The sequence below is a fragment of the Rhincodon typus genome, chromosome 5 (genome assembly GCF_021869965.1).
Source record: "Rhincodon typus isolate 14 chromosome 5, sRhiTyp1.1, whole genome shotgun sequence".
Lineage (NCBI taxonomy): Eukaryota > Metazoa > Chordata > Chondrichthyes > Orectolobiformes > Rhincodontidae > Rhincodon > Rhincodon typus.
In genome coordinates, this window is record NC_063336.1 from 63,082,305 (window position 1) to 63,095,246 (window position 12,942).

The window sequence follows — 12,942 nt, forward strand, 5'->3', positions numbered from 1 at the left end:
TGCTGTGTTCATCCAGCCCTGCACCTTGTTGTCTCGGATTCTCCAGCATCTGCAGTTCCTACTATCTCTCCTTATGTCAATGTTCTTTTGGACAAATAACTAATTGCTAAAACATTACTTAGGCTGCAGTTTTTCATTTCCACACTCCACAGTACCCAATCATCCACCCATGCGAATGAGTGGGTTGAAAATTATGGGTTGGAGAGTGGAGAAGCAGAAATTTCTGGCTTATTAGTTCAGGATATTCTAAAAACATGAAAGCTCATCAAAGTTAAAGTGAAGAGACAAGACCTGAAACAATAAGAGCTTGATGCAAAACTTGGTTTTTAATTTATATATTGTAAAAGGAAAGACACTTGTGACACCATGAGTACAACATTTTCTCACACAGTCATTATTTTTTGATGTTTTCTTGACTCACCCTAAAGATTAATGGTAAATGCTTCATGTAACATAGTGCTGAGCCAGGAGATAAATATGACAATTGCATTTATCTATCTTCCTCGTCATAAAACATCCCACAGCACGCCACAGCAGAATAACCCTGATGAAAGTTGGCACAAGAGTGGGCAAGATGGAGAACAAGTCAGGTGGGCTGGCATCCAACTTGCACTGGCGGGAAAATTGTTTTGCTTTTACTGAGGTGTGACAAGAGAAAACCTGCTCTCTGGCAGCAGAACGTCTCATTAAATAGCCATTTGAGGCTACTTATTCCAGCTGCATTAGGTATACCTTTTCAAGAGTTAAAGTTGACAAAGCAATGGGCACCAGATGAGAGGCATCCAAGCATATTAAATGAAGTGAATGTGGAAATTACAGCATGGCACCAGCAATTAACTTTCAATCTTTCCTTTCTCCAGGGCTGGTGCCGGAGGATCGGAGACTTGCCCTGTAAGGCTTGACTTAGCAATTATGAACTAATTAGTTTAACTTCAGTGGTGGGGAATCTTCTAGAAACAATAGTGGAAAAATGTAGATTGATTTGGAAGAGTCACAATAGGTTTGCTAAGGGAAAGTCAGGTCTGGCTAACTTGCTGCATCGTTTTAAGAGGTGACAGAGAAGATTGTTGGGAGGAAGATCATTGATGTGGTGTACATGGACTTTCACAAGGCATTTGATATATTCCCCACAACAGACCTCTGAGGGAAGTTATAGGACATGGGATAAAAGGTACAGTAACAATGAGGATCTGAAATTGGCTGCGTAATAGGAAATAGAATGTAATGGTTAATTTGGTATTTTTCAGGATGGAAGAGGGTTTGTCATTCTGCAGGGACCAGTATTGGGATCCTTGTTTTTGCTGGTATATGTAAATGAACTAGAATGTTGAAGTCCAGGAACAATTCTAGAAATTGTGAGTAACATAAAACTTGAGAGATTTATAAACTGTGAGGAGGACAGTGTGGAACCTCAAAAGATCGTTGACAAGTTGGTGGAATTGACAAACTGGTGGCAGATGACGTTCAATGAAAAGAGGAGTGAAGTGATTCAGTTTGATACAAAGAAGCTGGAGTGACAGCATAAAATAAAGAGTACTGCTCTAAAGGATGTGCAGGAGCAGAGAGACCTTGTGTATATGAGCATATGGTGTTAAGTGTAGCAGGGCGGTAGAGAGAACTGTTAATATAGCCTAGATTTTTCTAGGCTTCATTAATAGGCATAGAATGCAAGAATAAGAAAGCTATACTGAACTTATCTAAGAAATTAATTAGACCACAGCTGAAGTATTGTGTTCAGTCACATTACGGAAAGCATCTGAACACATTGGATGGAGAGCAGAAAAGATTTACGTTAATGATTCAGGGATAGGAAACTTCAATTATGAAAACAGATGGGAAAAGTTGGGACTGATTTCCTTGGGGAGGGGAAGGCTGAGGAGAGATTTGATAGGAGATTTCAAAATCATGAGCGGTCTAGACAGAGTAGATAGGGAGAGACGTTCCCACTTGTAACAGGACTGTGAACCAAAGGCTTCCTCTACATCGGGGAAACCAAGCGGAGACTCGGGGACCGCTTTGCAGAACACTTACGCTCGGTTCGCAACAAACAACTGCACCTCCCAGTCGCGAACCATTTCAACTCCCCCTCCCATTCCTCAGACGACATGTCCATCCTGGGCCTCCTGCAGTGCCACAACGATGCCACCCGAAGGTTGCAGGAACAGCAACTCATATTCCGCTTGGGAACCCTGCAGCCCAATGGTATCAATGTGGATTTCACAAGTTTCAAAATCTCCCCTCCCTCCACCGCATCCCAAAACCAGTCCAACTCGTCCCTGCCTCCCTAACCTGTTCTTCCTCCCACCTATCCCCTCCTCCCACCCCAAGCCGCACCTCCATCTCCTACCGACCAACCTCATCCCACCCCCTTGACCTGTCCGTCCTCCCTGGACTGACCTATCCCCTTCCTAACTCCCTACCTACACTCACCTTTCCTGGTCCCATCCCCGCCTCTTCGACCTGTTTGTTTCCTCTCCACCTATCCTCTCCTCTATCCCTCTTCTATCCGCCTCCCACTCTCTCCCTATTTATTTCAAAACCCCCTTCCCCTCCCCCTTTTCTGATGAAGGGTCTAGGCCCGAAACGTCAGCCTCTCTGCTCCTATGATGCTGCTTGGCCTGCTGTGTTCATCCAGCCCTGCACCTTGTTGTCTGTGAACCAAAGGGTGCAGTTTTAAAGTATTTTGAAAATATTTTTTCACACAGCGAGTAGTTATTGTTTTGAATCAACTATCTGGAAGCGTGTTGGGAGACAAGTTCAATGGGGCATGCAACAGGGCATTTTCTTTTTCTATATCCAGATGTGCTAAGACACACAACCTAACATTTTTTATTCTCATCACCAAATCATTATGACATTTTAATAAATGTTTTTAACTACTAACCACTGCCGGTAAATGACCCATGTAGCCAGTTGAATATTTAAAGCAAAGTCTGTTGCGGTCAATGCAAACCATCAGAATGCAATAGGGCATGAGATGATTATTTAAATAGAAACAATTTGCAGGGTTATGAAGAAAAGCCAGGAGATTGGCACTAAGTCAAAATACTCGGAGAGCCTAATGACCTCCTTTTGCGCTGTAACAATTCTGTGATTTCTCACGTACTGCTCTTTACTTAGACTTGGTTTTTAAGTTCCTTATTCTCAATAGACCATTGGACTCAGCTACAGAGCTCATAATTTTACACCCCTTCTGGGTGTCAGTGGAAAGATGGGATTTTCAAAATATTTGTTCACAGGGTGAGGGTGTTGCTGACTGGGCAGCATTTATTGCCCTTCCTGAATTGCCCAGAGGGCAGTTAAGAGTAAACCACATTACTGTGGATCTGAAGTCACATGTAGGCCAGACCAGGTAAGGATACCAGTTTCCTTCCCTAAAGGATGCTAGTGAACCAGATGGGTTTTGTCAACAATTGACAATGGATTCATGGTCACCATTAGACCTTTAATTCCAGATATTTATTGAATTTAAATTCCACCATCTGCAATGGCAGGATTTGAACCTGGGTCCCCAAAATGTTATCTGGGTCTCTAGATTCACAGTCCAGTGATAATACCACTAGGCCATTGCCTCCCCCTAAATGGGGATGGGGCCATAAAATCAGGTCAGATAACAAGTGGACTACCTATGGCTCCATGGCACAAGGGTCTGCTGTCCTCTGTCAGGGTGACCACAGCATTTCTGCTCCAGCATTGGCACTCCACCAATGCCACATGTGCTGTGCCTTTCAGCCAATCAGCACAGCCTACTGCCACCCAGGCCAAAATGGTGCAGTCCTGAAATCAGCCCACAGGGTCAGAGCTGCTTGCTACCTGCTGTCTCAGCCAGCAAAGGTCAACGGGCTGCAGCAGCTGGGGTAAAACTATGTAGGAGCATTAGGACAGGCAAAGGCACTTGTCATTGTTGTGATGACATTTTAAGTGAACCAGAGTCCAGAGGCCACTCATGGACAACCCATGCAGAGTGAACAGTTCAGCTCCATTCCTTCTCCTTGTCTACTTCCTGAGTTGCCCAAAGAAGACCACGTAACTGGCACTGTGCCTTCATTAGAGTGAGGTTTTGGAAAACCCACCATGGATTTGAGAGTACTGAAGAACTCCAGCATGACATTTCCTGGTGGCAAGGTGGCTTTCACCAGAGGTGCACTGCTGATAATGTCTATTGTTGGCCAGAAGGGAACCACAAGTCAGGTTGAGAGCAACATACTATGTCACCAATCAGCCAGTGGCTTAAGTCATTGTGGTGGATGGAATAGGGCGATCAGTCATGGTTGATCAGTGAACCATGGTTACTGCCAGAATGGCAGATATTCACATCATGATGCTCTGTGATGGGTACACACCGATTGCACACTGCGGGAGTGGTAGCTCTTGCTGTTTGTGGTACTTCTCCTCATTAATATGTGGGATCCACAGATCCACAAGACTGGATAGCACCTTATACCACTGAGAATTTCCTGGTAAAAACCAAAAGAACTGTGGATGCTGAAAATCAGAAACAAAAGCAGAAATTGCTGGAAAAGCTCAGCAGGTCTGGAAGCATCAGTGGAGAGAAGTCAGAGTTAACATTTTGGGTCCAGTGTTCTGAGGAAGGGTTACTGGACGTAAAACGTTAACTCTGATTTCTCTCCACAGATGTTGCCAGACCGGCTGAGCTATTCCAGCAATTTCTGTTTTAATTTCCTGGTAAAACCTGGTAAAGCCATATGTTCACTCTACCTGGTCATCTCAAGTAATAAAAGTCTATTAATCTCCTGGTGTTCAGTACCTCTGTCATCTCCCCAACGCTGTGATACTTCACAAACCAGGAATTTTTGCCCACGTCGCTTGTTCCTATTTCAAAGTGTCCTCTGGTGTAAAGTTTGAGGGTCACAGTTACACTTACAGCTCCTGGCAGGATAATCTTCCCCTGACGTCTGGCTGTGGGTCCACTTGCAGAAGATCTCACAGATCAATACCCACCTGCTCGATGAAACACAAAACACCTTATACACTGTTCCTGGTTGAGATGGAGATGGGAGACAGGGTCAATGAGTTTTCTAACATTGAACCTTCCATTGATGGCCCTCTTATTTGCCCCTCTTACAGCTTCCTATCTCTGCTGCCTGCGTTCCATCTCCCTGTTGTGCTGTATCCAGGAAGGACGTGTGAGTACGGCCCATTAATGGAAGAGCATCTCCAAACTCCACAGAGCTCCTTGTCAAAGCTCAAACAGACCCCTTTCTATCTCAAAACTTTTCTAAATTCCTCTAACACCAGTAGACAGTATTTCCACTCACTCTGCAGCAGCAGAATAAATCAAAAGCCCCTCAAATTAGAAATTGGACGCTAATTTCCTTAAACAGTGGGGATGGAGATTAAGGAACAGGGGGTATTGGAGAGGGGTGTCCCTTTACAGCTGATCCCATGTTTAGGGTATTTAAGAAAGGGCTGTTACTGGAGCTACAAGGTCCAAAATGGGGGGTCATGTGCCAATACAGTGTAAGATGCTGTTGATATCATGATTTTCCTTCTCTGTGTATTGTCAGGACCTAAGCTATATCGCCTTTACAACCTTGGTATATTGTGTGGACAATGCTGAAAGTAGCTAGAAGAGAAATTGCCACCATTTTGGAAACACCAATCTTCTTTTGCACCTCCATCATGTCCAAGGATAACAGTAAGTTACATTTATTTAGAGCCTTCTCAAGGATAATTGGGAATAAGCAACAAATGCTGGCCTTGCCAGTGACGCTCATGAATCACATGTAAATTCCCAAAGTGTTAAAAAGGTGGCACCATAAAAACGAGGATTATTGAAGAGATTTGGATCCGTCGTGGAGTGATTAAGTGATGTTACTGATAGACTAATCACAAAGATATATTCCAAGAAAGCTTTAAGAATTGAAAAATTGAGGCATTTAGGAAGATATGGGGCTGAGGTTGTTTAAGGTTGGGTATAAGTGGTAGGGCAAAAAGAATGGGAACCCACAATAGGCCAATAAGAGAAGACAAAGGGATGTGTGAATCAATAAAAGGCTGAAGATTTTAAATATCAGATTAAATGTAACATTGCAGGGTTTGGAAAGCATGAGGGAGGATTTTAAATGTCATGCAGTAGGAGATAGGGAAATAATGTTGTTCTGTGAGATGAGGAATGATTTATAGAACACAATGGTTTCTGCTTTCTCAGTCTTCAGTTGTGGGAGATTGTGACTCATCCTTGACTTGGCATCAGACAGTCTGATAAGCAGTTCTTCCTGACAATTTTTCCCAATGGACCAGGCATTACAAATAATGGCTATCTCTTCCTCACAGTGGCAAACCTCACAGATTGAGGACTAATCAAAATCACATCATGTTCAGATTTAGCTCAAAAGTGGCAGAGGCTATGTCTGGGATCTACCTTTTGCAGTGAGCACCAGAATGTTGGAAATAGCTAAATTGTGATAAATTGTGTAGTAACAACTTCTGGTTATTTGATCAAAGCTTTCTTCTATTCACTCATGCGTTTATTACTGCCCATTAAAAGCTATGTATCATGGGTTCAAGTCCCCAATATTTAGGAATCTGACTTATCTGAATTCTGCAAAAAGGCAAGTTGAATCCCAAATAGGCAGAGTGAATCACAGTTCACGTTTTTGTTGGAGAGTGATTAATAGTTATTTAATACAAGATTCATTGGGGGGAGAGGGGGGTTGTTGATTTTAACTTACTTCATCCAGTAGAAGAAATGCAGCAAATATGATGGACTTATTTCCTCATTCTGGCTTCACCATTTCTCCTGAGCCCTCTGATTGGGTATCGAGGTGCCTGCCTAACAGGGCAATAAACGAAACAACAAAGACGTTTTAACTGGGCAGAGCGTGCTCTTTGGATGTTCAGTTTAGTAAAACCTGGATCAACAGCAGAACAAACCCATCAATGTGAATGTTCAAACTACTTTTGTGGGGTCAGGAAGGAAAAAGATGCTGGATCATTGCCACCCAGGTTACCCACATCATGTTCATGCTTGCAACCTCCCTGCTGACCTTCTGTTTTCTGCTTTGGTCAGCCTCTGGTTGATGCATTGGTTCAGAGTTGGAAAACACATTGGGCTGACTTTTTTTTATTCCATTATGAGTGTGGGCATTAAAGGCTGGACCACCATTTGTTGCCCATCCTAGTTGCCTTTGAGAAGCTGGTGGTGAGATACCTACTGGAACAGCTGCAAGCCATTTTTTATAGACCTATCCATAATGGTGTTGGACAGAGTTTCAGGAGTTTGACCCAGCAACACTGAAGGAGCAATGATATATTTTTAAGTCTGGATGATGAATGGCTTGGAGGGGAAATCGCAGGTGGTGGTGTGCCAATATATCTGTTGCCCTTGTCTTTCCAAATGATAGTAGGGATGGGGATTTTGAAAGGTACTGCCTAAGGACCCTTAATGAATTTCTGCAGTGCATGTTACAGAGGGTACACACTGCTGCTGCTAATAAAGTGGATATTTGTGGATGTGGTGCCAATCAGGTGGATTACTTTGTTTTGGATGGTGTCAAGTTTCTTGAATGCTGTTGGAGCTATATTCACCTGGGCAATTGGGGGAGTGGGGGTGTAATATTCCAACATACTTCCTGCTTGTATCTTGTACATGGTGGGCAGGCTTTGGGAAGTCAGGAGATGAATTATCCAAGGATGGATTCCTGACCTCTGACCTGCTCTTGTAGCCATTGTATTTATATGGCTTGTCCAGTTCAGTTTCTGGTCAATGATAAGCCCCCAGGATGTTCTAATGGAGGATTCAGTCATGGTAAAACCATTGACTTTCAAAGGATGGTGGTTAGATTTGTCTCTTATTGGAAATGGTCATTTCCTGTCATTTGTGTGATATGAATGTGACTTGCCACTTTTCAACCCAAACCTAGACATTATCCAGGCCTGCTGTGTTCATCCAGCCCTGCACCTTGTTGTCTCTATTATCCAGGTCTTGCTGCATTTGGACTTGGACTGCTTCACTATCTGAGGAGTTAAAAATGGTGCTGATCATTGTGCAATTATTTAGTACCTGCAATCTTTTGCAGATATCTTAATGACACTGCCTTCAGATTGGAATGGTATTCCAAATGGAGTTGGTTATCTAACGATCAAAATTTACTTCAATGTTGTTTAGTCATTATAATTAATTATATTCCTGCAGAAAACATATATTTTGTTAGCTTTCCCATATTTTAGATATTAGAACAGAGTGATAATGAAGACTTGTTTAAAAAGTATACGCAGGATTCTTCTAGCAGAATATTTTCACTTAGAGAACAAACTTTCAAGTAACTACTAAACTATTGATTTGCAACTGTTGCTCTCAGCATAACAAAGCCTCCTCTGGCAGTCATTATGTTTTCATCCAGCGTTCTTTGTAATAAACATGACTTGATCACTAGATTGTACTCGACACATTAGTGATTAATGAACATAATTAAGTGTCAGCTGTGGCTCCATGGGTAGCTTGCTCACCTTTTGATTTTGATCCGTTTTTATTCCTGAAAGCAAATAATTAGCCTTTAGATTTTGCAAGTTAAAAATCTACCCTCAGTGACATGAATGTGTCCAACCCCCATTCCATCTGTGTGCCAGAAGGTGAACGCACCATATGGGAAGGATGGGTTTGAAAATATTGCTGTTTGAAACTTTATCCTTTAAGCTTGGAGAATGCTTAATGAGAAAGCACAAAAGAGAAGAAAATGACTTTTCTGCAGTCCTTATATGTCACCATAGGATTTCCAGAGTTCTCTCTGAGGAACCAGATGGGGGAGATGGAATGGTTGCAGTAGGAACAACTGAAGGTGAACCATTTAAATGAGGTGGGAGAGACCTTACAGACTCTATTGATAAACTCTTTGATGCTGATAAGATGGGGTGAGTGTGTAGGATAAGTAATATTAAATTTATTGTCAGACACAAATGGGTAATGGTGGATTAGCAATCTGCTTATTATCTTTATTTCAATTTTCTAATGTTGTTGCACTCTAGTAACCACAGAAAAGATACAGAGGAGAGTTGATCTCTTCCCCTAGACCCACCAGGGGTGGCCACAACACCAGACCCTGCCAGCCTGGGTCAGTGTGGTCTCAGTTGTCTGGCAGATGGCCTAGAGACGAAGGAGCAAAGTCATTGATTTTCTCTGCTCTGTACATGTTACCGCCTTCTCTCTGCTTCCTCTCACGTAGTTAATTTCTGCTACTGCACCCACCTCCACCAAAGCTGATGGTGCGCTCCTCTCACTTTCACATGCACCATCTTCTCTTGTTCCCTCACACCCACTCCAATATCCCCGACACACTATAACCCCTGCATGCCCTCTCTGCTACCTACTCAGTCACTTGGGTCACCTTACTACATTTCCCCCACGTGCACTAGCACTAATAGATGTCTCAAACTCCCTTTCTCTCATTCCAGGAGAAAACTGCCCATAACAGGTGCCCAACATCGAACCATCACCCCGATGTGGTGAAGATCCTGGCACTGGCCGGAGAGATGCCAAATCGACTAAGCACTCATGATCCCTGCAGTGCAACTTTCATATTAATCCCAGTGTCAATGTTGATTTTTACCTGCCACAACTTATAACCATTGGCTGGATGCCTTCTTGCTTTCATGTCTTGCAGTGGCAGATCCACAGACTCAGTAGGCAAGAGGCTGTTACATTACAGATCTGCTGCGGCATCTCTGAAGAAGAACCTACAAATCCCTCTGAAGATGCATTGGCAAGGTCTCCTCCTGTATCTCCCACCAGCTCCGATATTAACATCTTGATGAGTATTTTAGATACATTAGGGTCAGGAGCACCTGCTGTTGACCACTTCATTGCCAATTCTTCGTAGCTGGTCAAGGAAGAAGCATTGCAGCTCACTGGCACTTAATGGTCTGCTGGAGGCCAGGTACCTGCTCAGGCACACACAGGAGAGAACCCCATAGTGTCAGGCACTTGTGACTTCATACAAATGCACAAGCTGATGCAAGAGCAGGAGGCAGGCTTGTGGGGGACTGTGGCTCCAGAAATGTAGCAGAATGGGGATCCCATTGCCTCAGGCATGCCATCATCATCTGACTGCCTCCATGCACTGTTGGTAGCTGCCAAGGAGAGCAAGGCTCAGCAGTCTCGGAGTCTGCTGGATGCACAAATAGATCTGCACCCCATCACCTTAGCTATTGGTCCTTAGCACCAATGGCAAGGCAAGAGCAGGAACGAGAGACCTTGACCTCACTCTCGATGCCCCTATTTCACAAAGAGGCAGGGCGAAGCCATTAGGCAGCTAGCCAGAGATGGAATTACATACAGGCCCTGCCCAAAATGTGTCCTCTCAGGACACTCCAAAGGTGTCCAGGCCCGCTACCTTCACTCTGCCTACCTCTGGCAAGGACATGCTCAACATGCCTGGGCCCACTAGCCACAAATACCCAAGAGGTAGACTGAGCAATGCCCCAAGGCTAAAAGGTTTCACTGTACAGTAAGCTCCCTTCACTGTAATCCACACCCAGAGACTGCTCTAAGATACATTGGGAGGAAAAAGAAAATTAGATGATCTTTTGATAGAACAGTGGTTGCATGGGTGACAAGTGTAAATTCCCACATTTATAAATACATGTTAACTTCTGACTATCATCTGTTTGTGCAAATGCCCGTGTTGCTGAAAATGCAGCTACAAAAGTACTGAAGCCACTGATCCTTACCTTGAGATGAAGTTCCATGGATCATGGTGTGAAGTGAGCAGCTGAAGTAACCAGGTAATGGCTGACTGGCAGGTAACTTTGAGCTTGGTAACTAGGCTCCAAATCCCCAAAGGGCACAGATATTGCGATTGTATGGGAGAAATTGGGGTGGGGAGGGTTCAGTATTAGCTGGTGTAAAATAATTGGTGGGGAGGGGACTTGGGGTAAGAAGCTGAACTACACCCAGTCAGCTAATGCCCATAGGTCACAAAGAATGCTGAGCTCCGAAGTTATGGTTCACAATCACCAACGGGCTAAGGTTTACTGGCACTGTCCTTTGATGGGACTCACAAAGCTCTAAGTTGCAGGCCCTTCCTCACAGAACTAACCCTGCCCATTCCAGGTGTGAGCTCTGCCATTTTCAATTCCATTGCACGGGATGATAGAAGGCAAGTGAATTCCAGGTTGCCCTTCACTGTGTAGGTGAGCTTCCAAACATCAACATGTCCTCCTGGTAGTCTCGCCATCAAACCTATAGAAACCTCTTCAAATCCCCACTCAACCCATCTATCTGAGTGTGCACCTGCCCCCAGCCCTCACAAACCCTAGGCAGAGAAGCTCTTGTCTCTCCTTCCCCCACCTCTCGTGAAGCCAGGGTGCTGCTCCCTGTCAATGACAGTTTCATTCTTCATGACCTCTTTCCGTCCCATACTCTATCATCTTCCCCTTCGTCTACTGATTGCTCCCCTTCTGTATTGTCATTCCCTCTGCACCCAAGTAAGTTTCCTCCATTCCCAGCCATGAGGATCCCCAGCCTCTCTCCCACAATACCAACCTCCCAAAAAGCCCATCCCCTCTTGACATTTAGTGAACAGAACCACCTTCACCCGCCCAGACTGACTGTGGACCAACCCTTTAAATAACCTTGATTGACAGCCTCAACCAATGAGTGACCCCAGCCCTTGAGTGATATCTGTACAGCTCAAGAAATATTGATTGGATTAGTTGCATTTGGACCCACCGGGCTGACCATGACCCATTCCCTGGACTGAGGAGGAACGTAACACTGACTTGTTAGCAGCTTGACCCGAAGTCTGACTGTGCCCTGGACTAATATCGGAGGCTGCCTATGATTTGTTGCCCTGGGACTCTCAGACTGATAGGTGCTTCCCTGGACATCAGTGAGGACTATTCCTCCAAGAGTGAGATATGGCCACTTGCTTGAAGCACATGCAGCATATTTGCCATGTACACAGCTGGCACTGGTGCAAGAGTGAGATTTATACAGTAATGTACCTGACAGCAACATGTCCACCCTCTTGATTGCTAACCACCATGACAAGCTGTCTAGCTTTGTGTTAGCAGTAAACATCAAGATATTGCAACATTACTAGGAACCTTTAAACTCTGGCTGAGAGGAGAAAAGTGCAAAAAGGAAAGGCAAGGCAAAGCAGTCATGTTGACAGCATCCAGGATGGTTCTAAGTGAGTGGACTCTAGTAGAGCAAGAAAACAGTCCTGAGAGGCTCCCTGTTTGGGTGCCTGTCTCTACACATAATGTGCTCATTGCAACACTTCAATGATAGTTGCTGCATGCTCAAAAGTACAGCTCTGATGTGCAGCAGCTTTGTGTAAGTACATCGGAGATGTTCTATGATAGCACATAGAATGCTTACAGTGTGGAAGAAGGCCATTTGGCCCATCAAGTCCACACCAACCTCTGAAGAGCATCCAACCCAGACCCACCTCCTACCCTATCCTTGTAATCATCCATTTCCCATGGCCAATCCACCTAACTGCACATCTTTGGACAGTGGGAGGAAACCGGAGCATCCAGAGGGTACTCACACAGACACAGGGAAAATGTGCCAACTTCACACAAACAGTCACCCGAGGGTGGAATCGAAATCTGGTCCCTGGCGCTGTGAGGCAGCAGTGCGAACCACTGAGTCAATGTGCTGCCCACATGTCGGGTGCCACTTTTTTTAGATGTGAGGTGCATGTGGCCACTGCCTATGGGGTATTCCCTGGGGCATTGGTGCCAGGTGTCCAAGATGGTGGTCTGGAGGTGGAGTTGCTAGGTGCCTGCTCAGACTTGCAAGTTGACAATTCTTGGTGTCCAGTTTCTTTGCAGAGGGTGATGGGATGGGAAGCTGTATGTTCCTGAGGCAATAAGTGAAGCTGACGACAATTAATAATTCCCATAGGCATCTCACCACCGCCTTGAGAATGTTGTCTTGAAGCCCAGAACTCTGCTGGAAAATATGACTCGCTG